Source organism: Chiloscyllium plagiosum, chromosome 34 (assembly GCF_004010195.1).
Source record: "Chiloscyllium plagiosum isolate BGI_BamShark_2017 chromosome 34, ASM401019v2, whole genome shotgun sequence".
NCBI classification, from domain to species: Eukaryota; Metazoa; Chordata; class Chondrichthyes; order Orectolobiformes; family Hemiscylliidae; genus Chiloscyllium; species Chiloscyllium plagiosum.
Window position 1 is genome coordinate 38902982 of NC_057743.1, and position 26516 is coordinate 38929497.

Sequence of the window (26516 nt, forward strand, 5' to 3'; positions counted from 1 at the left end):
CACTCTTTAATGTTTCTGATTTCCAGCATCCACAACTCATTCGGTTTTGATATCGTCAGATGGCAGCTGCTTGACTGTGCAATCATGGCATTGCATTGAAATTGACAAATGGTTCACACCATTATTGCAATTACAGGCTGCTCAATGCTGGTTACATGGACATCTTTCACAAAAATGTCTTTTTTTCTTATATCAACCAGGTCCAAAGCATTTTGACACATCTTCAGCCTAGGTCCGACTTCAAATTGGACTACCTAGCTCAGAGGTAAGGACACTGTCACTACATCACAACAGCCTTCATTCTGAGCGGGGGTGGTGTATTTTCCACACATTAACAGCACAAAACCTCTAATTTTATAACTAAATTACTAATGTTTTTAAAGTTATAAACCACACAGCACCAGGTTATAGTCCAACAGGCTTATTTGGAAGCTTTCAGAACACTGATGAAGGAGCAGCATTCTGAAAGCTAGTGCTGCCAAATAAACCTGGTGCTGTGTGATGTTTCTACTTTGCCCACCCCAATCCAACAGCAGTACCTTCTCAGAATGCTTTTAAACTCATTCCTCTGCGATGTTCCTGACCTACGGTAATGATCAGAGATCTCTTCAATCAATTGTTATCTTAAAGGGGCCACTGTCAATGCTGGAGAGACCCCAAGCTTCTGTATTGCAGAGATATCAATAGCATCCCATGTGGCCAAATTAACATGGCAATTGTAGCATCCACAGCAAAGGGGACTTGGTAGAACATATAACGCAGCAGTGACTGAACCAGAGGAGCCTTGGCAGGGTAGATGTGGGATGGGTGAAGCTGCTTGGGAGACAACATGGTCAGAGGTCACTGTTTCCAAAAAAGAGGGTCATTCATATCAGAAAGAGATAAGGAGGTTTTTTTTCTCTTACAGAGGACCATGAGCCTTTGGAACTTTCTTCCTCAAATGCCAATGGAGACAGCATACAGCACGGAAACAGACCCTTCGGTCCAACTTGTCCATGCTGACCATCTTCCCAAACTAAACTAGTCCCACCTGCCTGCTCCTGGCCCACATCCCTCTGAATCTTTCCTATTCATGTGCTTATCCAAATGTCTTTTAAATGTTGTAATTGTACCCAGATCCATCACTCCCTCAGGATGTTCATTCCACACGTGAACCACCTTCTGTGTCAAAACTTTGCCTCTCTCGTGTTTTTTAAATCTCTCAACTTACAAATGTGTCCCCTCAGTTTGAAACCCCCATCCTTGGGAAAGACACCTATCTGTACCCCTCATATTTTATACATTTCTATCAGGTCGGCTCTCAAATTCCTAAGCCCCAGTGAAGAATGTCCCAGCCTTCCTTTACAATCCAAACCTTCCATACCTGGCAATATTTTTAAGGGAAAAGTAAATAGATTCTTGATAGGCGAGGGGGTGGAAGGTTCTCAGGGTAGGCAAGAATCAGAGCAGCCATGATCTGATTGAATGCCAGAACAGGTTTCAGAGGCTGAATGGTCTCCTCCTGCTCCTAGCTCATGGCCAATGTATGAAAACCGCCCTGAGGTTTCCAGAACAGAATTGGGCACATTCTGAAAACCTGCTGGCTAGTCACAATGCGACTGTAATTCAGGACCGACTGACCACCAACCAAGTGGAACCTACCCCACTCCCATCAAACCCGTTAGCACCAGGAAGAGAAAACAGGGAACAAGTACGGACAAGTAAAGTTATGTCAAATTGCTCGAGCAATCTAGAACCCTCTAGGGACACAGGTTCGAAACCCACCACAGCAATTTTAATTCAACAAAACTCTGTAATAAAAGGCGAGTATATTGGTGACCGTGTAATCACTGTCTATTGTCAGAAAAACCCATCTGCTTCACATTTGTCCTTCAGGGAAAGAAATCTGCCATCCTTTCCTAGTCTGGCCTATATGGGAACCCAGACCCACAGTAATGTGGTTGACTCTTAACTGCCCTCGGGGCAATTGGGGATGGGCAATAAATGTTAGTGTGACAGTGACACTTCCCATGAATGAACAAAAAACACATTTACAACACATGGCTAACACTGAAAACAATGATGTGAGGGGAGATTGTTGGAAAACAAGTTTTAAAGTGTTGACCTGTTGACATAAGTGGACATCCTCCTTTTTAATTACCATAACTGTGACTTCCCTCTCAGTGAAAGTTTTCTTCCACTGCTTAGGACATGTGTTTCTAGTTAATTCCAATTTTTGTTTTTAATTTTCAAACTATTTTTTTTGCCATATTGCATGAGCTGCTCTTGGCCACTTTACCCAAGGGATTTTTTTTCTCTCTTTAAATACAGTTTTAATTTATGTTCTGACCACAACAAAAAAGTCTTCTGCCTTGAGAAGGCAACCTTTATTGCTAATGTATTGTGGAAGGAATCCAGTCCATATTTTCACTGTCACAGCTGAATTAGTTTGTGTGTATGATGTAAGAGTAAATTAATTGCAAGGGCTATAAGACTGGAGTGGATTCTTTGGAATATAAGTTTGCTTATAGGATAGCTTTGTATCAAAAAGCCTTGTAAATTTTACAAACTTTGGTAGAGAAAATAACATTTCATTGAAAAATTAGGGTGCTTTCAGACTCAAACGCTACCATCGTTCTTGAATTCTACGATCGTTTATCCTTCAAAATGGTATGTCCTTAGTTGTAATTCTTCATTAATTAATGCTTCACATTGTAAACCATCCCCTAGTGCTGCTCTATTCTACAAACATAGAAGTCTTGCTGAAAAATAACATGTTTTGTCAAAGCTATTTTTACTGACCCATCAGGACAAATTTGCAAGAATACCAATTCAACTGAGAAACCAACATTTCTACTGTCATTTTTCAGCAAGACTCAAGTTCTGAACCACTACATGACTCTTTATATAAGTGTAAGCTGTTTCTGTTATCATAAGGATGTTTAGAAACCTTTCCATCTTTTCTTGTGTCCCATGGAGTGGACTAGAGAACCATGCAGCAGGCCAGCACCTGCAGTTCTTGTTATGCAATAGAGTTCAATATTTACTATTTAATGATGCTTCCAAAACTTTTGGTTTAGTCCAATAGGTTTATTTGAAATTACAAGCTTTCAGAGTACTGCTCCTTCATCATCTGACTTTATATGTTTCTATGAGATCCCTCACCCGTCATTCTCCTACATTCCAGGGAGTACAAGCCCAGTTGATCCAGCCTTTCCCCATATGTCAGTCCTGCCATTCCCGGAATCAGTCTGGTGAACTTTCGCTGGCAGCAATGCCCTTCCTCAGACTGGAAGACCAAAACTGCACACAATACTTAAGTGTGGTATCAGCAAGGCCCTGTATAACTGCAGGAAGACATCCTTACTCTGATACTCAAAGCCTCTCACTATGAAGGCCAGCATGCCATTAGCTTTCCTCGCTGCCTGCTCCAGCTCTATTTAGTGAGATAGATGTGCTTTAGTCTGTTGTAAGCTGCCAGGTAAAGTGATGATCTGACTGATGTTGACTTGGAGCTACCTTTATTGATTGGTGCTTTTCAATCTGCAGACTTGGCTGAGCAGAAATCAGACTCACTTACTGAACAGTTTCCTAGAACGCTCATCAAAAGAGACTTTAAAACACCTTCAGTCGACAGAAGCCAGCTGCCAGCTTTTCATGTTATCCTGAGAGGAAGGGACAGCTCCAACTGTGCACTAAAGGAACCGTCAGCTTTTGTGGGGTTTGGAGCTTTGAGTCAAGTCCCTTTCACAGGGGCAGGTTGGATAAAAGCAGATGATACACAGTTGTATCACTAGAGGGTCCTTGCTCATTATGTCTACCCATCTGTGAGTTACTCGAAAGCAGGAAGATCTATTCCAGCCTTCATCCCAGACTTTCTGTGGAATGGCTACCTAATTTTCCTGGCCAACATTCCAACTCTCGGACCTGGGCGCCCGTACTGCTTTTCTGACTGTCTGCAGGAAATCTCTGCTCCTAAGGGAAAGCAGCCATTCACTGACTCTGAAGAGTCAATGCTCAGTCCTTCAAACATCTCCAGGACAGGGATTCCAGTCCAGCAGTTGAGAAATGGAGAGCACCAGGAAGGTGGAGATCTCCAGGTACAGTCACAGAGAAATGAGGAAACCGTAACCCTGGAGTGAGATAGGGGCAACAGCTGTGTAAATCCAGCCCAATGCAGTATGCCACTTTTACAATTAACCAAGAGGCAAGCAAAAATCCATGTTAAAAGGATTTTAATGTATTTAATTTGTTCTGTTTGGACTTCTCTCCAATAAAGTTGACCTCAAATTGACGATGATTGTAAAGTGAAGAGTTCATCACTCTAAAGAGTCAATCTTAACTTAGTGGCAGTGTGCACGACACCGAGAGTGTGCACAATACAGAGAATACACAGAGCGTGCACAATTCTGGCCTGGTCTATTCTGCATAAGTCAATGATTTTGTAAAATGAAACTTACCTTCTGTGACATTTTCTAATGTGTCAACAAATTCTTCCTCTTTCCAGCTGGCGAAAGAACAACAGTCATACAACAGGAGCAGGTGTTATGTATCATTCTTAGGAAGGTTTCATAATTGCACAGCACTGAAGGAGGCCATTTGGCCCATTGGGTCAGTTACAGTTGTGTGAAATAACAATCCAGTAAATCCCATTGGAATGCCATCTTCCCAACTTTTTCAGACAGTGAATCCAGAGTAAACATGGTTGCTGCAATTAGTTACGATACCAACCTTTCTCTTCAGTATGTGAACATTTATTTGAGGGCTTTAATAAAATATCTTTCATGGGGTGAGGGTGTCACTGGCTGGCCAGCATTTGTTACCCATGCTTAGTTCCCCTCGAGAAGTTGATGTTGTGCTGTCTTCTCGAACTGCTGCAGTCCCTGTGCTGTAGTCAGACCCAAAATGCTATTGTAGGGGGAAGCAATTCCAGGATTTTGATCCAGTGACAACGAAGGAACGGCAATGTATTTCCAAATCAGGATGGTGAGGGGCTTGGAGGGGAACTTGCGGAGGATGGTGTTCCCATGTATCTGCTGCCCTTGTCCTTCTAGGTGATAGCGGTCATGGGTTTGGAAGGTGCTGTCTCAGGAATCTTGCTGTATTGTTGTAAATCACACACACACTCCTGCTACTGAGTGAAGGGAATAAATATTAAAGTTGGGGAGTGGAGCATGTTTGTAACCACACAGTATTTCTACAGTTCAACTACTGGTCATTGGCAACTCCAAGATGAGTACAGTGGGGGATTCGGTGATGGCAATGCCCTTGGATGGCAAGGAGGGGGAGGTGGTCAGATTTTCTCTTGTTGGCGAGGGCTAATTCCTGGGCACTTATGTGACTTGAATGCTACTTGCCACTTATCAACTCGAGCCTGGATGTTGTGACATCAGTTCAATCCATGCCCCGCAAGGCTCCCATGAAAGAAAGCGCGCATTGCACTAAACGTGGAGATGCCAATGATGAGTGGTGCGGAGCAGGGTAAGGAGTGGACATTCTGCTCAGGCAGATAAACAGATGCTGGACATTGGTGACAATGGATAACCTGAATGGTAACATGTAGGGAGAAGCAACTCCCATCGAAAATGGGAATGAAAATATGTTAATTGGCATAAAGATCAACTTCCAGAAATAGTTATCCCCAGATGTTGGCAAAGCTGGAGGAAGGTTGGGAGGATGTTGGGTGGGCAGTATTTGTGAGGGAGTTTCTTTTTAAAGGGATGGTATTGTCTCTTTTAATTAGTCAGAGAAACAAATCTCACACTAATGAGCACTTTCTGCAAAACAAGGAAATAAAGCGAAAACTGAGGCCAGGATTTAAAACGGAAACAGTTTTGTCAACAATACAAACAAAAGCAATGGAAAAAAAAGTGCAGAGCCCAAACACTGGCTACTAGAAACTGGCTCTTTTTTTCTTTCTATGTGTTTAATCACACTCCATTCAGCATGTTTAAAAAAAAATATCAGCTTCCAAAGGCTTTGAAACAGCTGCAGTGAACTGTACAAACAGGAGCTGCCTGTCGTCTTTTCCTCTGAGCTATCAGCAGCACAGAGGGTGAAAAAAACACACATAAAGCATGAAAGCTGAATTATTAAATTCCAGGAAAAACCATCACCAACAACTGACGGGAGATGAGAGATGAAATTTCCAGAGAAGGGTTTAGGGGGCATTTGTGTCTCCTAAGGACTCACTGGCACCTTCTGGTCCATTTGTAAGGGTCACCCCTCTTGCATTTTACCTAGTGAACTCTGCCTTTGAGGTTGTTGGGGGTTAAGGCCTGGGAAAGACCTACCTCACCCCGCATCGGGTATCACTTAAGAGGCAGGGGCACTGATTCAGGATTGGCAGTGTTGGACTCTCCTCAGGGTTGGCACACAGCAGGGCAGTGCAAAAGGAACTGTGTGAACCTCTGCCCTTTCTCTGATTAATTAATTGATTTATTGCTGTCACCTGTACCGAGATACAGTGAAAAATGTTGCTTTGCATGCTCTACAGGCTGATCGTACCAAAGTGCTTGATGGTAGCAGAGCACAGTGAGTTTTTACTCAGGATGTTTTAATCAGATGAGTTTTTACTGTTCTAACCATGGAGCTCTGCTTTCTTCAGGAACTGTGTTGGAAGACTAATAGAGTCTGAACAGTAACAATACAGTCTTACAGCCACAAAGAAGGTGCAGAGTGAGATCAACATTAGCATTAAAGAGATCCATTCACAAGTCTGATAACAGCAGAGAAGAAGCTGGTCTTGAATCTATTCGTACATGTACACAAACCTTTACATCTTCTGCCTGATGGAACAGGACGGGAGAGAGTATAACCGGGGTGGGAGGGGTCTTTGATGATGTTGTTGCTTTCCCAAGGCAGCGGGAAGCGTAGACAGAGTCAATGGAGGGAAGGCTGGTTTGTGTGATGGACTGCGCTGCATTCACAACTCTCTGTAGTTTCTTTCAGTCTTGGGAACAGCAGTTCCCATCAGCTGTGATCATCCAGTTAGGATGCTTTCTATGGTGCATTTATAAAAATTGGTAAGAGTCCTTGTGGACACATTGATGCTGAGTGGAATAAAGCATGACTTTTGGCAGATGGAAATGTTTTTATTTCCTTTTGGCAACTTCTACCTGTTAAGTGAATGTGGAGCCGGACTTTAGTTGAAACAAGTGTCTGAGAATCAGATGAGTTTTTACTGTTGTAACCATGGAGCTCTGCTTTCTTCAGGAACTGTGTTGGAAGACTAATAGAGTCTGAACAGTAACAATGTAGGAACAAAGTTAAAACTCACACAACACAAGGTTGTAGTCCAACAGGTTTATTTGGAAGCACTAACTTTCGGAGTGCTGTCCCTTCATCAGGCGGTGCTCCAAAAGCTAGTGCTTCCAATTAAACTGTTGGACTATAACCTGGAGTTGTGTGATTTTTAACTTTGTACACCCCAGTCCAACACCGGCATCTCCAAATAATGTAGAACAGCAATAATGTGGGAACAGTAACAGTGTAGGAACAGTAACAGTGTAGAAACAGTAACAGTGTAGAAACAGTAACAGTGTGGAAACAGTAAGTGTGGAAATGTACAGGGAATAGTGGTAGACACTTGAACAAATCTCCCCACCGTCTCTAGAGGTACAGCACAGGTACCCTTGTTCCATGTTAAATATTGCTCAGCTTGACAAAACAAAATCTAAAACTACCACACACTGAATAAACTGGTCGCACGCAGCAATAAAACTTTCAAGAGTAGTTTTGTCCTTACTAACACTCCTGTTCATTGAAGATAATAGGTTGCGTGTATTTACAACTGGAATCTTCAGCAAGTGGTTTAATATTTGCTGATAAATGCAGGCAGGGTGGACAGATTGCCTGGTGATTATCACTGGCTCACTCTGACCACGTACACACACAAGCAAGCAAGATGGCAGCCGTACTGCAGCATTCTGGCAAACAGGTGTCACTTGGAAATTCTCAACTTACTGCAGAGACAACAAACAAGCACTTTTCAAATAAAAACACAATGCGAATTTTTTTTATCACCAAACCTGTTTTTCCACTTAACTATTAAATATAGTTTTTCAAACGAACAAGTGATCTCCTAGCAACCAAACCATAAAACACAATATAGATTTTCACCCAACCAAACCAATCCAGGAAATGTTTTTTTTTAAATAATTTAATTTGTGTTCATTTTCCCCTTGCTCCAAGGACACACACTGACCTTCTTTATGCATCTCACATCTGCTTTCCTCATGCCCATCACTTTGCAATTTGGGAAGATGAAATGCTTTATTTGATGTGAGCACAGCCAATACCCTGACACTGTCAGGCTCCCAATCCTCAGGAGCTGTCTGAGGGACCCGTTGATGTCCTGGGTCAGAAAGCCTTCTCTCCTGAGAGTCAGGACCAAATCCAATCCCAGAGATGAACGTTACCTCTCACAGCATCTTCAGTAGATAAAATAGAGGCGGGCAAGTTGTTTCTGCTGGTGGGTGAGACTAAGACTGGGAACATGGCCTCAAGATTAGGGGGAGTAGATTTAGGACAGAGATGAGGAGGAACTGCTTTTCCCAAACAGTAGTGAATCGATGGGATTCTCTGTCCAAGGAAGGCGTAGAGGCACCTTTATTAAATATGCTCAAGACACAGTTGGATGGCTTTTCGCATGTTCAGGGAATTACGGGCAATGGGGATGATGCAGGTAGGAAGAGCTGAGATGATGGATAGATCATGATCCTAATGAATGGTGGAGCAGGCTTGACGGGCTGAATGGCCTACTCCTGCTTCTATTACAGGGTGACCCCTACGTCTGCGAGTGCAGTTACCATGGTTTCACTTACTTGCTGTTTACCACGGCCGAAACATATAAAAGAGAACGTTCCAGCACCAGAGACCAGGAGGCTGCTGGGTAGGTACATTTCCCATTGAAATCAACGGGTTCGCTCCTATCTGCGGTTTCAGCCTTCTTTGACAGGTCCCGAAATGTCACCCCCTGTGGGTATGGGTGGGGGGGGCTACTGTACTATGACACAATGAAACGAGTATTTACTCAGGTCCCGGTGCACACACGAGTAAAGTTGCTCTCCGTTCAATACAACAGAGAGGTACATTTTGTAATCTCCCTTGGCAAGAAAGCTGAAAGCGCAGCTCAATGTGGGAAATGGAAGCCTCCCATTGGAGGATTGGAGGGGTCTCTCTGAGAATGGGGTCAGTGTGAATGGAAAAGTAGAGGGAGTTTTTCACCACAGCAGGGGCAGGGAGGGGGAGACTGAGGTCAAACTACTCTCAGGCTCAACACTGAGCTCTATCATTCTGTTCAGTTCAAACTAACAAGAGGAAATTTACTTTCTAAACCTTTTACCCTCCAAGATATCAGCTCTCCTCTAAGTCTAAGCTCTTGCCCATTCCCAACTGTAGTCACTCCACCAGGGATAGTGATACCTTCAATTGTCCAAACTCTGCAATGAAACTAAATGTGTCTGACAGCCTGCCTGTGACTCTAAGCCCACAGCGAAGCAGTCAGTGAGAGATGGAGAATAAATGCTGGGCCCACCCATTGATGCCCACATCTTACAAACAAATTTTAAGAAGGTAATTGGGCCCGAACACATCTGAAATATTTCACCTTTCTGAAGGCAAGCCAGTTCCTGGACACAGGGAATCCAGTTCATCGTCAATGTGGCCCTCCCCCTACTCTCTTTTCAAACAGCCATCTGCTATGAGACAGTCAAGAGGACATCAGTTGATTACCTGGACAGAAACGGTGTGGAGGACTGTGGGGAAAAGACAGGAGATTGGCACTTGGGATTGGAACTAGCACAGACACAATAGGCTGAATGGCCTACTTCTGTACTGGAACAATTCTGCGATTCTGTGATTCATGTTTCCTCCTCAGGTTCTGGCAGGATTGGCCTATTGGGATTGAACACCACTTTGTATATTTCCTGTCGGACATGCTTCCATCAGATTAATAACGGACAGATTAACAGATGGATGGCGAAATAAGCTAGCACTGTCCTGTAACCAGGTGGGTATTTGTAGGACATTCCCTCTCACCTGTCTATCTGATTGCCAGGTCAATCTGCCAGTTCTCACCGACCCCACTTCCTGAGCAAGAAGGTTAAAGAGTGTGAAGTTGAACATTAACCTCGAATTTAAAACCAACTGTAATCTGGAAAAGTTTTCCCTTCTTGCTTTGCAGGACCTGTTGACGCACTCTCTTAGTCAGTGGCTACAGTAATTACTGAAGAGCCTAAGGGTTTTGACATTATTACAAAAGATATGAACATGTTCAGCGACTCATTGAATTCATTGGTGCAAGGGTCTTCAAACTGTGTAGGGTAGCTGGGTATATGTGAAAGACTAGTCCTAATAGCTGGTGCGGTATTTTGACAGTTAAGACGTGCTCCTCATCCATTTACAGTGAATGTTATTAATGGCCCCTGATTTAAATGATAAATGAGGGGGCAGTGTTGGTTTGAATGATGGTGACGTCACAGAGGCCGGTACTAATTCTTTGAACCCTGTCTGTCCTTCAAGCATCCATTTTTGTTGTATTTTACAACTTGAGCTATTCTCCTGTGACAGGTGCAACAGTTGGAGGTCTGGAGACAGAGGGTGAGTGCAGAAGCATAATAGCTTTTTAAAGAGCCCTTTGTTTGACCCGTGTTGGCCATTTTTCAATACTGTTAAAAATCAATTCTGCACACTATCTTACTGCCCAGAGTTCTCTGTATTACCTAGAACCCCGTTCAACAGACAAAGTCAGCCATGAACCTGCAGCAAGGATCACTATGGGGAACGAGTGGCTGACCTCTCCCAGCTCTGAGCTTGCGTGGATGATGCGTCATACTGGCCCAGAGCCCATAGCACCAGCCAGTTACATGCCCAGCTGTCATAGGATTGGCATCTCAGTCACAGGGTCTTAACCGATACAAATACAGGAGGCATGTTAGCACTAATTTATCAGGATCCTGCCACTGGGAACACACTTGTCAGATCATTCTGTACCCAGTTCCCAAACAGTTTTGCAAAGTGCAAACTTTGGAGAGTAAATCAGAAATATGAATGAGTGGGGTGCAGAACAATCTGAGTACTCCCGCACTTCAATTGCTTCTTTCGGATTCACTACAGTGACACACACTTGGAAGGTCTCAGCAGGTCTCCCAGAAACAGCTCCACAAACATCACTTTCCCCAAATGGTGGCGAAACACAATGAAGCTGATTCTTGCACGTGGCAGGTGACAGGAGTAGGTTCAGTTATTTTTAATGCTGTCAGGTTTATGGAAGGCCATTTGCCTGTTTTGTTCCAAACTGTACCATCCAGTCTTCAATCAACACCACTGCAACAGGATCTGAACAGCTGAACTGTGCAGCACACCCTCCGCACTGCACTGGAGCCAAGTCGATGCACAGTTACTCCGCTTCGAATGCAACTTTCTAACGGGAAAGCAACTGCACCAAGCTGTCGCTGAACCGATCAATCTGTGGCATAGAAACACAACAAGGGGACACAACCCCAAACCCATGCACCCAGCACGCACCACACACACCCCCCCCCATACAACTCCCCCAACACACATAACACAAACACTCACACACCTCACACCTACACCGACCGACTCCCTCACACCTACACCGACCGACTCCCTCACACCTACACCGACCGACTCCCTCACACCTACACCGACCGACTCCCTCACACCTACACCGACCGACTCCCTCACACCTACACCGACCGACTCCCTCACACCTACACCGACCGACTCCCTCACACCTACACCGACCGACTCCCTCACACCTACACCGACCGACTCCCTCACACCTACACCGACCGACTCCCTCACACCTACACCGACCGACTCCCTCACACCTACACCGACCGACTCCCTCACACCTACACCGACCGACTCCCTCACACCTACACCGACCGACTCCCTCACACCTACACCGACCGACTCCCTCACACCTACACCGACCGACTCCCTCACACCTACACCGACCGACTCCCTCACACCTACACCGACCGACTCCCTCACACCTACACCGACCGACTCCCTCACACCTACACCGACCGACTCCCTCACACCTACACCGACCGACTCCCTCACACCTACACCGACCGACTCCCTCACACCTACACCGACCGACTCCCTCACACCTACACCGACCGACTCCCTCACACCTACACCGACCGACTCCCTCACACCTACACCGACCGACTCCCTCACACCTACACCGACCGACTCCCTCACACCTACACCGACCGACTCCCTCACACCTACACCGACCGACTCCCTCACACCTACACCGACCGACTCCCTCACACCTACACCGACCGACTCCCTCACACCTACACCGACCGACTCCCTCACACCTACACCGACCGACTCCCTCACACCTACACCGACCGACTCCCTCACACCTACACCGACCGACTCCCTCACACCTACACCGACCGACTCCCTCACACCTACACCGACCGACTCCCTCACACCTACACCGACCGACTCCCTCACACCTACACCGACCGACTCCCTCACACCTACACCGACCGACTCCCTCACACCTACACCGACCGACTCCCTCACACCTACACCGACCGACTCCCTCACACCTACACCGACCGACTCCCTCACACCTACACCGACCGACTCCCTCACACCTACACCGACCGACTCCCTCACACCTACACCGACCGACTCCCTCACACCTACACCGACCGACTCCCTCACACCTACACCGACCGACTCCCTCACACCTACACCGACCGACTCCCTCACACCTACACCGACCGACTCCCTCACACCTACACCGACCGACTCTCTCACACCTACACCGACCGACTCCCTCACACCTCCATCCACCGACTCCCTCACACCTACACCCACCGACTCCCTCACACCTACACCGACCGACTCCCTCACACCTACACCGACCGACTCTCTCACACCTACACCGACCGACTCCCTCACACCTCCATCCACCGACTCCCTCACACCTACACCCACCGACTCCAACTGAAATGTCTAAAGCACCAGACTCATGGCCAACAGTCTCTGTGCTTATTGCCTTTAGCTCATGCTACTGAGCAACAGGGGTTAGTTATCTCAGTTGGTTGGGTGGCTGGTTTGTAATGCAGAGTAACACTAAAAGTGTGGGTTCAGTTCCTACACCAGCTGAGGTTACAAAGACAGACTCTTCCCTCAGGTTAAACCACCACCAGTTGCATTTCTTTAACGAGAGAGAGTCTGGTAAGACCGTGGCAAAATCACTTACCAGACAGCCTTTAAACATCGTTTAGCTCGAGTTGACCATATTGTGTTTTACAGATGATTCCATTTCATTGGAAATTATCTCAACCTGAGGTACGATATTAATCATAGCTAACCATTCATTCTGATCAGGCACCATGGATGTTTGTGTACATCTGGCTGTGCATCACATGAAGGTCACAGGGTCAAACTGGGGAAACACTAACAGTCGCACTGTTTACATTTCCTAACACTCCTAACACTCACCAAAGCCCAGCTGAGGTCACTGACATTTGAAAGTTGATATTCCACACTGGAACATCCTCAGAAGCTTTGAGGAACAAACAGGACATTTCACTGGCATGAACGGAACTCGCGACAACAGCTGTATAAAAGATGAAATTCTCCATTCTGGTGGTCAGCTGGTAGGTATATGGCACACTCGTTCATATCAAACTGTCTGTTTGATCCAGCCACAGGACAGTTCCTGAGTAAAGGAACTGGGTTTCATGGTGGGTCCAAACCTTGTTGCATTTAAGATGAATCAACGCTAGACATTCTCAAGGAGGAAGTGCTCCATTAGTTTGCACAGAGGTGGAAACTCTAGAGAATACCTAGTTCAGGGACACAGTGGACATGGAGGGTGTCACTAAATTTAAGGTGGAGCTGGATAGTTGGAAGTGAGAGAGATGTAAGGGAGTTAAACCTCTGGAAGTATCCCTGGGGCAGCTGAGCCTTTTACACAATGTCATCCCTCTGACATCTGCCTTGGTGAAAACATTAAGGCAGTGCTTTCGTAAGAATGACAGCTGATAGCAATATTTGCAGGCAAAGACATAGCAAACAATTATTTATCAAGTTGATCCCAACGCTGGGCTATATCACTTGGTGTATCTGGGGACATGTGTACTGTCAACGTAACAGTTAGGCTGGAGGGCAGGTGGTGGCTCAGTGGTTAGCAGTGTTACCTTAAAGCACCAGGGATCTGGGTTCAATCACAGCCTGTGTGGAGTTTGCACATTCTCCCTATTATTTGTATGGCACTCTGCTGGGTGCTATGGTTTCCTCCCACAGTCCAAAGACGGGTAGGTTAGGGTGGATTGTCCATGAGAAATGCTGGGTTAGAGGGATGGTAAGTGTCCTTTGGAGGGTCAGTCTGGACTGATGGCCTGCTTTCACACTGTGGGGATTCTATAATAGGAAAGGAATAGGCCATTGAGCATGCTCTGCGTTGTGATATGATCATGGCTGATCTCTCTCAATCTCAGCTCCACTTTCTGCCCGGTCCCCAAAATCCTTCAACTCATTAAAAACCTGTCTCTCTCCTCCTTAATTTTACTCAATGTCCCAGCATCCACCGCACTCGGGGATTGAATTCCACAGATTCATGATCCTTTGAAAGAAATAATTTCTCCTCATCTCAGTTTTAAATCTGCTACCCCTTGTCCTAAAAATGTGACCTCTCATTCCAGATTATCCCACTTGAAGAAACATGGGGCGGCCCGGTGGCTCAGTGGTCAGCACTGCTGCCTCACAGCACCAGGGTCCCGGGTTTAATTCCAGCCTCGGGTGACTGTCTGTGTGGAGTTTGCACATTCTCCCCGTGTCTGTGTAGGTTTCCTCCAGGTGATTCGGTTTCCTCCCACAGTCCAAAGATGTGCAGGTCAAGTGAATTGGCCATGCTAAATTGCCCATAGTGTTAGGTGCATTAGTCAGAGGGAAATGGGTCTGGGTGGGTTACTCTTCGGAGGGTCGGTGTGGACTTGTTGGGCCGAAGGGCCTGTGTCCACACTGTAGGGAATCTAGTCTAATCCTCCCTCAGCCTACTGTGTCAATCCCCTTTAACATGTTATATCCCTCAATTAGATCTCCTCTCATTCTTCTAAATTCATGATGTGGAGGAGCCAGTGTTGGACTGGGGTGGACAACGTTAAAAATCACTCAACACCAGGTTATAGCCAAACAGGTTTATTTGGAAGCGCTGGCTTTCAGAGCGCTGCTCCTTCATCAGGCTGCTGTGGAGCAGGATCATAGGACACAGAATTTATAGCAAAAGATTACAGTGTCATGCAACTGATGCAATATATTGAACAAACCTAGATTGCTGTCAAGTCTTTCATCTTTTAGAATGGGTTGCAGGTTTCGGTTATTAATATGTAAATTCCAGAACTACTTTTAAGTCACATTCTTGAGATAACTTTAGGTTTAATAAAAAAAGGTGACATCTCAACTCAGGCAATGCATTAAAGGTGTAAGGTTAGAGTCTGCCTGTATCCCAATCTTGAGTCAGACTGGCTCTATTTCCAAAGTGTAATTTATAAAATATAACATGGATTGACTGCCTGCAGATTGTGCCCTTTTTAAGCAAAATAGAATGTATCTGCAAATATAATTCTGCAAACACAAATTCACCCCATAAACTTGTATGTCTGTGTGTATGAGAGAGGGTCTAAATGAGTGCGTGAATATATAAGAGTGAGTATAGGCCTAGACTACTTGGTATCTCCTCAGAAGACAAACAATATCTGTCCAATAATGTCCAACCGTCCTGTATTTTATAACGAGACGTACTAAACCCAAGAGGAATCAGGTCAAACTTGACAAGTCTTCCTTCCAGAAGGTGGGGATCTCCTGCAACGGCCCACAGTGACATTCCAGTATTTCTCTGAGGCGGTGACAGGCTGATACCTGACTTAGTCCACCCGAAATCTAGGAAAGCTTTAAGCATTCGGGATCCTGTGGTAGAACTGCTGCCATTTCTCTGTGCTGTGTGCAAGTTGGGAACTGGACTACTTCCCATCGTATCCCAGGGTCTCTCCGAGCATGTGCCCCTCAATCCCAGCTGCAGGTCCCACCGAAAGCAACACAATCCCACTTTCAAAGTTATCTGTGTGCCTGGCACCTCACACAGGGCACTTTGCAGCTCAGAGTCTCTCTCCACAGACTTCAAAGGCCCAATCCTTAATTCATTTTCGCATGGCATTCCCTTAGATTCTCGACCTTACTGAGGCCTGTTCCTCATGCCCTGTTGAGGAATTTTTCAGGAAAACTTGAAAATCGCCACTCTCCAAACAAGGAATTTCTTGCACCCTGTGCAAGATGCACTGAAATAGCCCCATGAACGAATGATCAAACAGCAACATGACATGAAAGAATTTAATGAGAGAGCTCGAGTCTTTATTATTCATGGGAAGGACACAACAGCTGCCCAGAAAGTGAGAAGACAGATTTTTTTTGACTATTTGCAAGTATTTCAAAAGCAGGGGTGTATAAATTTCACAGAAGTTAGAGAGAAGTAGATCTTTCTTTCACTGAAGAGAACCAGTGTGAAAGAGTGCAATGTATTTGTTTTCTTTTTATTAAACAGAATTAAATATAAATGTTTAGTGAGGGAGCTTCCAATGACTAAGGTGTCATTTTGGCTTGGATTGTGTATCCAATCAAATTCCGTGTTGAGAAAATTACGACTTGCACCTACACAGCACTTTATATCCAGTACGATACTTTCATAGTACTTTTGTAACGTAAGAAACACAGCAGCCAACTTGGGTAGAGCAACCTCCCATGGACTGCAAAGAGGTAATGACCAGATAACCGACCTACTCCCCCCGACTCGTTGTCTCCATTAACAGCGTTTCTTCTTCCCTGGCTTTCTATCAGCCATCCCTCTGTTTGCCTAACTTTCCTCTCTCTACCTAAACATCTCCACCTATCTGCACACATCTTTCCCACTCCTCCCAGCCCCTGTCATCAGCACAAACCATCTTTTACTCGCTGCTTTCGGTTCTGGCAAGGGCTCGCTGGACTTGGGAAAAGTTAACTCTGTTTTTCCTCTTTCCACTGATGCTGCCAGACCTGCTGAGTTTCTCCAGCACTTTCTGCTTTTGTAATGACCAGATAATCTGTTTTATCGTGTGTGAATCATAGGATCCCTACAGGCTAGAAGCAGGCAATTCAGCCCATCGAGTCAGCACCAACCCTCTGAAGGGCATCCACCCCCCACCCCTGCATTCCTCATGGCTAACCTACCTAGCCTGCACATCCCTCGTCACTATGGGACAATTTAGCATGGCCAATCCACCCTAACCTACACAGCTTTGGACTGTAGGAGGAAACCCACATAGACACGGGGAAAACATACGAACTCCACACAGACTGTGACCTGAGGTTGGAATCAAACCCAGGTCCCTGGCTCTGTGAGGCAGCAGTGCTAACCACTGAGCCACTGTGCCACCCACAAAAGATGGGCCATGCAACTAGTTGTAGCTCCTCTTCAAATATAGCGGCATAGGGTCTTTTACATCCACTTTAAAGGGGCAGACAGAGGCTCAGTTTAAAGTCTCATGTAAAAGATGGTGCCTCTGACATCCCCTCATACTGCCCCCTGGAAGATCAGCTTTGGATCGGCTTCTGGATTGAGGCTTGAACCCCGCGCCGTGAGTCTCGGATGGAGAGAGCTACCAACAGAACTGGGGTTGACACCTGAGGGGCTGCTACAATCTTCCAGGTGAGACATTAAACTGAAGCTCTGTTTTCCCTCCCCTTCAGACTTTCCATTTTGTCCTTCATCATCCCTGCCACTCAATAAACATTAGCCTTGAGTATATTCTTCCAAATTCCAAATGATGCTCTGATAGAAGAAACTCCTTCACATCTCTGCAGGAAATGGGCTAAACCCCATTTCCACTCATTCTAGGGGGGGGTTCCACTCACATCTGCTCAGCTCCCTCTCTGTCAGCAGCCCCCCTTCCCCACTGATGATCTCAAATGTTTCAGTAAACTTGCCATCTTTTCTTCCAACTTCCAATGGTATAGACCCTACCTGTCCAATCTTTCTTCATAATACAAATCCCTTAACCTTCAAGGACAGAAAATATTGACAAATTCAGATTCCACACCTTGGCTCCCATTCTCTCCAGTCTACGACTTGCTTCAGAAATGTCAGAAATTCTCTCTTATTCCCATCCTTAATGACAATTCACTTCTCGAATTTCTTGTCGGAGATACAGTGGAGGTTTCAGTGAGACTGGTTTGTGTAAAGGAGTAAGATACTGAAACCCCAATTTTAACATTTCGACTTTTGCAAATAATGTTAGCTTTTGCCCCTGGAAGTTGTAATCTTTTACAGTTGCTATTACTGAAGGTCACATGACACCAGCTTATAGGCCAACAGTGTTGCTCTGAAAGCTTGTGATTTCAAATAAACCTGTTGGACTATAACCTGGTGTCTTGTGACTTCTGACTTTGTCCATCCCAGTCCAACACCAGCACCTCCACATTACAGTTGCTATTGCTTGAGATTGCCCACTTTGCCAACTTAGGATTCTGGGTAATCCAAGATGGAGGACAGGAAAAGTTTCTGGCTGTAACAGGCTGTTCCTTTTTTGAGGTATTTTAGGTTGGAGGTGATTTCCTCCAATTCCAGGAGCAGCAATTACTGTTTAAATGCTGATGCATTGTTTTGGAACTTTGAAGAAAAAAAGTGAAAACAATGGCACTTTTAAAAGGGAGAGGGACAGACGAAGGCAGGTCAATGCAGGAGAGAGACAGAGAAAGAAAATCACAGTGCTAACTGACACAGCAGTGAATCTGCACAGTTACTGCCTTTGCTGTGAATTCATGCATCACTGGACATCCGCATGCGTCCAAGAAAATTAACAAACAGCGAAATTCACAACTGATCTTGGGAGAGGTCACAGCACAGAGACAGACAACTGAATAGTTTTTAGTATAGCCTTAGCGTAGAGTGGGTTCTTTCTTGATTGTATATTTTATTTGAGAAATGTATGAGCTGCCAGAGGATATGGTGGAGGCCGGTAGAATTGCAACATTTAAGATGCATTTGGATGGGTATATGAATAGGAAGGGTTTGGAGGGATACGGGCCGGGTACTGGCAGGTGGGACTAGGTTTTGTTGGGATATCTGGTCGGCGTGGACGGGTTGGACCGAAGGGTCTATTTCCGTGCTGTACATCTCTATGACTCTATGGCATGGACGAGTTGGACCAAAAGGTCTGTTTCCGTGCTGTACATCTCTATGACTCCATGACTCTATGATAGGTTTCAACTTAAATCTCAAGCAATAGATTGAGCTTGTTTTGTAGGTGAAAAATTTCTGTGAATATTTGGTGCAGTTGCTGAAGTCATAAAATGAAGATGTCAAGAGCAGGAAATGCAATTTGGAAAATAAGCTCCTCACTCAGCCTGACCAGCAACTATCCCTTCTGTCACTATCTGCACAGCTCCATTAAGCCCATTCATTTCTTTGTGAATTTCAGCTGTAGAGAGGGGTAAGAGACCCACCTTCCATCAAAGCCATGGAACTTCAGGCTGCCATTTTAATTTAAGTGGATGATTTGGTAGCGTAAGAAATGGCTGACAGTGATTACAAAATACAATTACAATTCTAAAATAATTTTGCATAAGAGTTCCATTGAAATCCCACATGCAAAATGATTGCACAAGAATAGGAACCCAGGAGGAAATGATAAGAAACCAACCAATTCATATTGCATCACAACACATTAAAGAGCAGCAAATGAAACACCGACTTCAGAGATTAAAGCTCCTATTGTCTGTTTTTGAGGCCTTGCAGTTTAGCTGCTGTGGGGTCAGTATGCATTCTCACCTCCCAGTAAGAAGGTCAAAGCTTTAAGTTCCAGTCCAGCACCTCGGTACACGGTCTGGACTTTGAGCCGAGTGCAACATCGAGGGAGTGCACTTTTGTCCGCGGATTGCACATTAGAGTCATAGAGATGTACAGCACATAAACAGACGCTTTGGTCCAACTCATCTATGCTGACCAGAAATCCTAAATTAATCTAGTCCTATTTGCCAGCACTTGGCCCATATCCCTTTAAACCCTGTTTATTCATGCCCCCATCCAGATGCCTTTTCAATGCTGTAATTATAACAGCCTCCACCACCACCTCTGGCAGCTCATTCCATACACACATCACCCTCTGTGTGAAAAAAAGTTGCTCCTGTGGTCGCTCTTACATCTTTTCCCTCTCACCCTCTCTCTGGTTTTGGACTATTCCACTCCAGGGAAAAGCCCTTGTCTATTTACCCTATTCATGTCCCTCATGATTTAATAAACCTCTATAAGGTCACCATTCAGCCTCAGACGCTCCAGGGAAAACAGCCCCAGCCTGTTCAGCCTCTCCCGATAGCTCAAATCCTCCAGCCCTGGCAACATCCTTGTAAATCTTTTCTGAACCCTTTCAAGTTTCACAACATCCTTCCTATTAAACTGAGGCCACTCTTGCCAGTTACAGTGGATACAAAATTTGCCCATTATTTGAGGTGAGGAGCCTAATGTCTTCGCCAGGGAGTCGTGGAGATCTGCACTGAGACCCTTCAGCCCATTGTTTTTGACTGGTGCCGATGCACTGTCCTGCAGCTGGACCTTGCCCGAGCTGGCTCCATAACCATCAAAACACGAGAATTTTGTTTTTTCCTCTACAATTACAGTATTTTTCCTGATTTTAAAGTGAATGAATGGATCTTTTATCTTGTCCACACTTTGCAGAATCTATTACATAGAAATTGGCTGTTTCATTTACCTAGATAATCATAATGCTAAATAAAGGAGTAATTGGTTAGATTCAAAACATTTACTGATATCCCAAGGGTGGAAGAAGGTCCTATGGAATAATTGTTTGAGCTTGGGAGGCAGTGAACCTTTCACAATGGGCACCAACATTTATCATTAAGCTTTAGCATTTGTCTACTGGGCTGACTCAATGATCCAGGAGCAAATGGTTTTGGATTTGGTGAGCGTGACTCTGAAATAATGGAAAGGTGATCCCAAGTTGTGCCAACTTTGAGGATATGATGGTTGGAATGCTGGATTCAGAGCATACTGCTCTTAAAGAGTTAGGAGACAGTGAGCACCGCAGATGCTGGAGATCAGAGTTGAGAGTGTGGTGCTGGGAAAGCACAGCAGGTCAGGCAGCATCAGAGGAGCAGGACAGTCAACGTTTTAGGCATTAGCCCTTCATCAGGAAAGAGCTGCTTCTCAAAAAGGCGGTTGTGTCTTTTAAGAGGGCGAGGTTCACACCATATAGGAGAGGTTCCAAATCACACTGTATTGCGATGGATCAGTAAGGGTCAGGGTACAGGGGTGTCAGAGAAAGACTGAAAGCATAAGCCATGGAGTCACAAAATAAAGTCTATGGATAAACAGTAGAACAGCACTATCCCTAATTCATTTCCAATGGGCATCCTGTCCAAGTGGCATTATCCATACCCACCAGCCTTCAATACAGTGAAGGAGTTCAATACAGTGAAGTGTAATCATTGAAATGTAGGAAACACAGTAGTCAATTCTCCCACAGCAAGCTCCCATAAAACTTCACTTGATGAAGGGGGAATACTCTGAAAGCTTGTGATTTTCAATAAACCTGTTGGACTATAACCTGGTGTTGAAAATGTGTTGCTGGAGAAGCGCAGCATGTCAGGCAGCATCCAGGGAACAGGAGAATCGACGTTTCGGGCATAAGCCCTTCTTCAGGAATGCCCGAAACGTCGATTCTCCTGTTCCCTGGATGCTGCCTGACCTGCTGCGCTTTTCCAGCCACACATTTTCAGCTCTGATCTCCAGCATCTGCAGACCTCACTTTCTCCTCAAAGATTATAACCTGGTGTTGTGTGACCTCTGACTTTGTCCATCCCAGTCCAACACCAGTACCTCCACATCAAACACCAATGTGATCACCACTCAGTATTCTGTTTATGTGATGTTGATTGAGGGCCAAATGCTGACTCTGGAGCATCACGCTCTTCATTATCTTGCATACAGTGCCATGGGATCTTTTAGGTGGGCAGATGGACCTCAGTTTAGCATTGAGTGGCAGTGCAGCACTCCCTCAGTACAGGGCGAGAGAGTCAGCTTCAGTTAGTGTGCTCAGGTTCTGCAGTGGGAGTTGAACCGACAACATTGTAACACTGCAGTGAGCGTTACAGCACTTCCAACTGAACCAGGGTTGAGGAGAAAGAGGTTTGAGGAGGAATGGGGTGCTTGCTACTCTAAGGCTTTCTGTCTACAGAGTTCAGCAGTAATGGGAACAAGCCTGAACACTTGTCTATTGTACCTGTAATAACTTGGAAATAGATGGAGAGGCAAGCTTCACCATGGACCACATTGATGGTACAAGCTGTAGTATGGAATCTGACAATCCACCTTCACATTGACTGTGTCTGCATGCTAAGTCCTCACATAAACACACAAAGTATTAATCACGCCTTGGGTATGGCTCACAGTCTGGAGGCTATGTACGATTGGAAGATTTTCTTGCCTGTACATTCCTTCCAGTGGCCTCAGGTTTGACTGGACGACGCAGGAATGTTGCATTTGCTCCAGTTAGACCTTCTAGCCCTTCCTTCTAAATAAGAAGGAAATGGGTCTGGGTAGGTTTCTTTTCGGAGGGTCGGTGTGGACTTGCTGGGTTGAAGGGCCTATTTCCATACTGTAGGGGAATCTAATCTAACCAAATAATGTTTATCCGTGCAGCGGCTGGCTCCCAGGAGCCTTTCATAGACATCTTTCATGCACCAAGTTACTTGTCAAAAATTCAACTCAACAAATTGTCAGTAGATTCTCCAGCTGATGACGTTTTGGGCTTAGATTAAATTGGATCTGGTGCAATGGCCATTTCGGGTTCAGCTAGAAAATTCTAGAATTCTCTCCGCAGCCTGAATAAAAATAACATAAACCTCAATGAAGCAGAACGGATGCTGGATAAATATTTGACAGTGGTTATAAACTCTCATGAGTGGTGATCCCATCTTAATTTTGCTTTTGGGATTAGATTTCTTGTTATATTTTCTTTCCATCCTCTTTGTGATTATGGCTGCATTGATTATTGTTCCCATCCCTCGACATTTTGAGAAACACAATAACCAGGTCCTTTCAGTGCCCGGTTGTAAAACAGTATTTGGGTAAATGGCTGCCTCCCCAATAAGGCCTGCTTCAGTCAGGTCCTGGCTTACTAAAGTGGGTGGATACTTTGCATCAATATTGAATAAAATATCCAACCATTGTCTTTCTAAATCATTTTAGTGCAAAACTCAAAGAACATTTTAAAGCGAAACACAAGAATAATTGAATATAAAACTTGCTGGAAGTGTCTTTGATCGATTAAATGAAATCATGTAATTTTCTTTTTAAAAATGTGTGCATAAACAGAACTATAATGTGGCCTCAGAGGAATCAGTTGTTCAGAGGGAACTTCTAGTGCAGCAATGATGGGATTTATGTGGCCTTATGTAGCAGTTACGTCAATTAACTTTCCTGTACCTTTGGCGTTCTTCAGGGAAAAAAATTAAAGATTTGAATCACACATGACACCATATATACCTCTATACACAATCTCACTCACACACACACACACGCTCACTTGCACACTTTCTCACACACACAAGTACAGACACACACACTCACTTTCTTACACACATACACACTCTCAGTCATGCACACACATACAGACACTCTCACATGCACACATCCTGTCGCATGCACAGACACACAAACACACTCTCTCTCACACAAGCTCACACTCTCACAGACACACACACACATCACAAAAGCGTAATCAGCATTTTGAATTTAAATCATGACTCCTGGTGGGTCCTCACACATTGAAAGCACATTGTGTTTTGTAAATTTCACACTGTTAGTTTCCTCTGTTACCTGAACAAAGAGATTAAAGCGTGTGACGAAGTGCACTTTGTGTGTCTTGCTGGATGGGTCAGCCATTGAGCTCTTTAGTGTCAGATCATAAATGATAATTGATCGACCACCAGATCCATCCGAAAGTAATGGTTATCATGGCAAAACTGGCAAACGTCACAGATATGTGTAATGGAGCAGGAGAGGGGAACAGTGATGAGATATCCAATAAGCCTCTGCAAAGTACTCTAGGACATTCCTCTAGATTAAAAGCTTGATGGAACGGGGAGCATAATTAGCTCAGGAGACCAGACAGTTAGCTTGCAGCTCACAGAAATGCCCAACAGCACAGGAGTTTGATCCCTTATCGTGACATGGGGACATGAGCTCCTCACTCTACTCCACAGTAAAATCACAGGGTTCAGCAGCCCTCAGGTAATCCGGGGAAGAAGCAAGGCACTCTGCAAATGCAACTTGCTATTGCTCTAGACCTTATGTTAGCTGGAACCATTACTGCCTTGTACGGAGTGGAAGTGTCCAGATCGAATTGATTGTACCTTGTCCAATTAGAAAGGCCTGAGGGCTCCAAATGCAGAGGTGACATGCCATCATTCAGTAGCTGTTTTTCTCAGGCCTTCACTTAAGTCTGCAGCAAGTGTTGGGTTATAAGTTTGAAGGAAAGGCAGCTTAATATAGCAAGAAATTGATTTAAGTTGATAAACGCACAAAACTATCAGAATGAATGCAGTGCTAAAACTTTTTAGGGATCCCTGTCTTCAATTCAGTCAAAGGCTGAAAATGGACTGCTGACCAGACACTGCTGTCACCTCTCGCCCTCTCCACTACCCACACGTCCAGTCACACAAGCTTCATACAGAGTCTCACCGAGTTTACTGTTGTAATATTTTCTGTCCTGATTTATTTGCAAGTATAAAAGCACACGGACGTGACAGGAACAGATCCTGTAAACACAAACAGGGCCGAGAGAAGTAAATATGAATCATTTCAGATTCCGTTTGAAGCTTTACTTTCTTGCAAGTTTGCATATTTTCTTTTTAAAAAGGCAAGGTGCTGTTGCTGCAGGAGGTTTGTGTGGCTGGATTCACAGAACACCCAAGGTCACAAAGAATCTGAAATGTCCTTTTGGAATATTGCTCAAAACGAGGAATAGCCATTATTAGAAGAATTAAATGCAATGAGAAACCTTCATTTTTTTTCAATCACACACACACCAAAAAAATCTCCCCAGCCCCCACCTGCTAACAGTAATTATAATAGACTGAACAATAAGTGGTAAACCAGCTCGCGACTGCATCTTGGGAATTCTCTTGGGTATGTGGATTAGCTGGAAAAGCCTGAATGATTAAAATACACTAATTAAAATTTTGTGTTCCTTGGAAACTCGTCCATCAGCAGTATGAGAGCGAGCGAGAGAGAGAGAGAGACTGACCCAAAGTAATTTATGTCCAAAATAAATAAATAATTAAAACAAACAAACAAACAAACGTCAGTCCTTTGTGACTGCTTTATGCTTTGTCCCTGATGGGTCAATATTACAGAGAAGGTGCAGAAACCCCTTTTCTTTTTGAAAGTAAGTGTTGGGTGTTAGGTGCTGGGGGTGGAGAGGGGGATTCTGTCACAATACAAAGTCTGAGCCTAATGTTTTTTTGTGTGTGTAACAGATTCCGAATTCCTGTATAGATGCAAGCATGTCTGTTCTTTGTACAAGAACATGACTTCTGATATAAAAACTTCTGCCTCATTGCAATTATACAAAAGAAATTGAACACTTTGGGTTGCCAGGGTAACCTAATTGCATCAGAACGTTGCACACAAGAGCAAAGTAACTGAATTTTGATGAAAAGGCGGCGGTAATTTACGGCATCACGAAATTTGTTGCCATGCCAACGTGTTAATTACATCTCAAATTAACAATGCAAGTGTAGTGAAATTAAATATAAATCATATTTCTGCATAAATTATAGGGGTTGATTAGGCCGGGGCTCTGGGAGAGGGAAAGGTTGTGACTCAAGGGTTCCGTTTTATTCTGACTCACTAAGGGTCTCTGAATAAACACACAGTCAAATGGAGGAGGAAAAATAAAGAAACGTTTGCAAAACCTCTGCTTCTTTTCCGAGCTCCGTAACAGTCCGAGCATCGCCTCCCCCAAATCATGAAGGATGTAACCCAGTGCAAAGCGGTCTCTATTTAAGCGAACCCAATGTTGCCTTTCCAACCGTATAAAGTTGTGTTGAGTTCTGAAACTAATTCGCTCTGCGCCTTCGCTACATTGACAGCTCGGAGCTTCTCAGTCTTCCCACTTTTCAGCAACAGGCCCCAAATTATGATTCATTTGTAAAGAGGAACAGGAAAATCCTTGCAGTAAAGTTAGTCCCCCAAACAAAAGATAGATCTCTGGAAATCATAATTACGAAAGTAACTTCTCCTGCTCCCTTCTGCCACTTTAACCCCATGGTCACCGCGTTCCAACTGAACTGTGTCAAAATTGATAAGACATCAGCGTCTCATTCTGTAAATTACATGAATTGTTCTTTAACTACTATTGAATGGCCCTAAAAGACTCTTAATCCTTCCTTTTACACACACAGACAGACACAGACACACA

General features: G+C 44.7%; 1 protein-coding gene and 1 long non-coding RNA gene across 10 annotated transcripts in view; one reads left to right on the forward strand and one right to left on the reverse strand.

Moving 5' to 3' along the window:
* LOC122540449 overlaps positions 1-4257 on the forward strand; it is a 34931-nt gene extending 30674 nt beyond the window's left edge. The window contains exons 2-3 of the long non-coding RNA XR_006309308.1: positions 201-265; positions 3529-4257. This is a non-coding gene — a long non-coding RNA (uncharacterized LOC122540449). The remainder of the gene's footprint in view (positions 1-200; positions 266-3528) is intronic.
* casz1 (castor zinc finger 1) overlaps positions 1-26516 on the reverse strand; it is a 385070-nt gene that overhangs the window by 296919 nt on the left and 61635 nt on the right. The window lies entirely within an intron of this gene.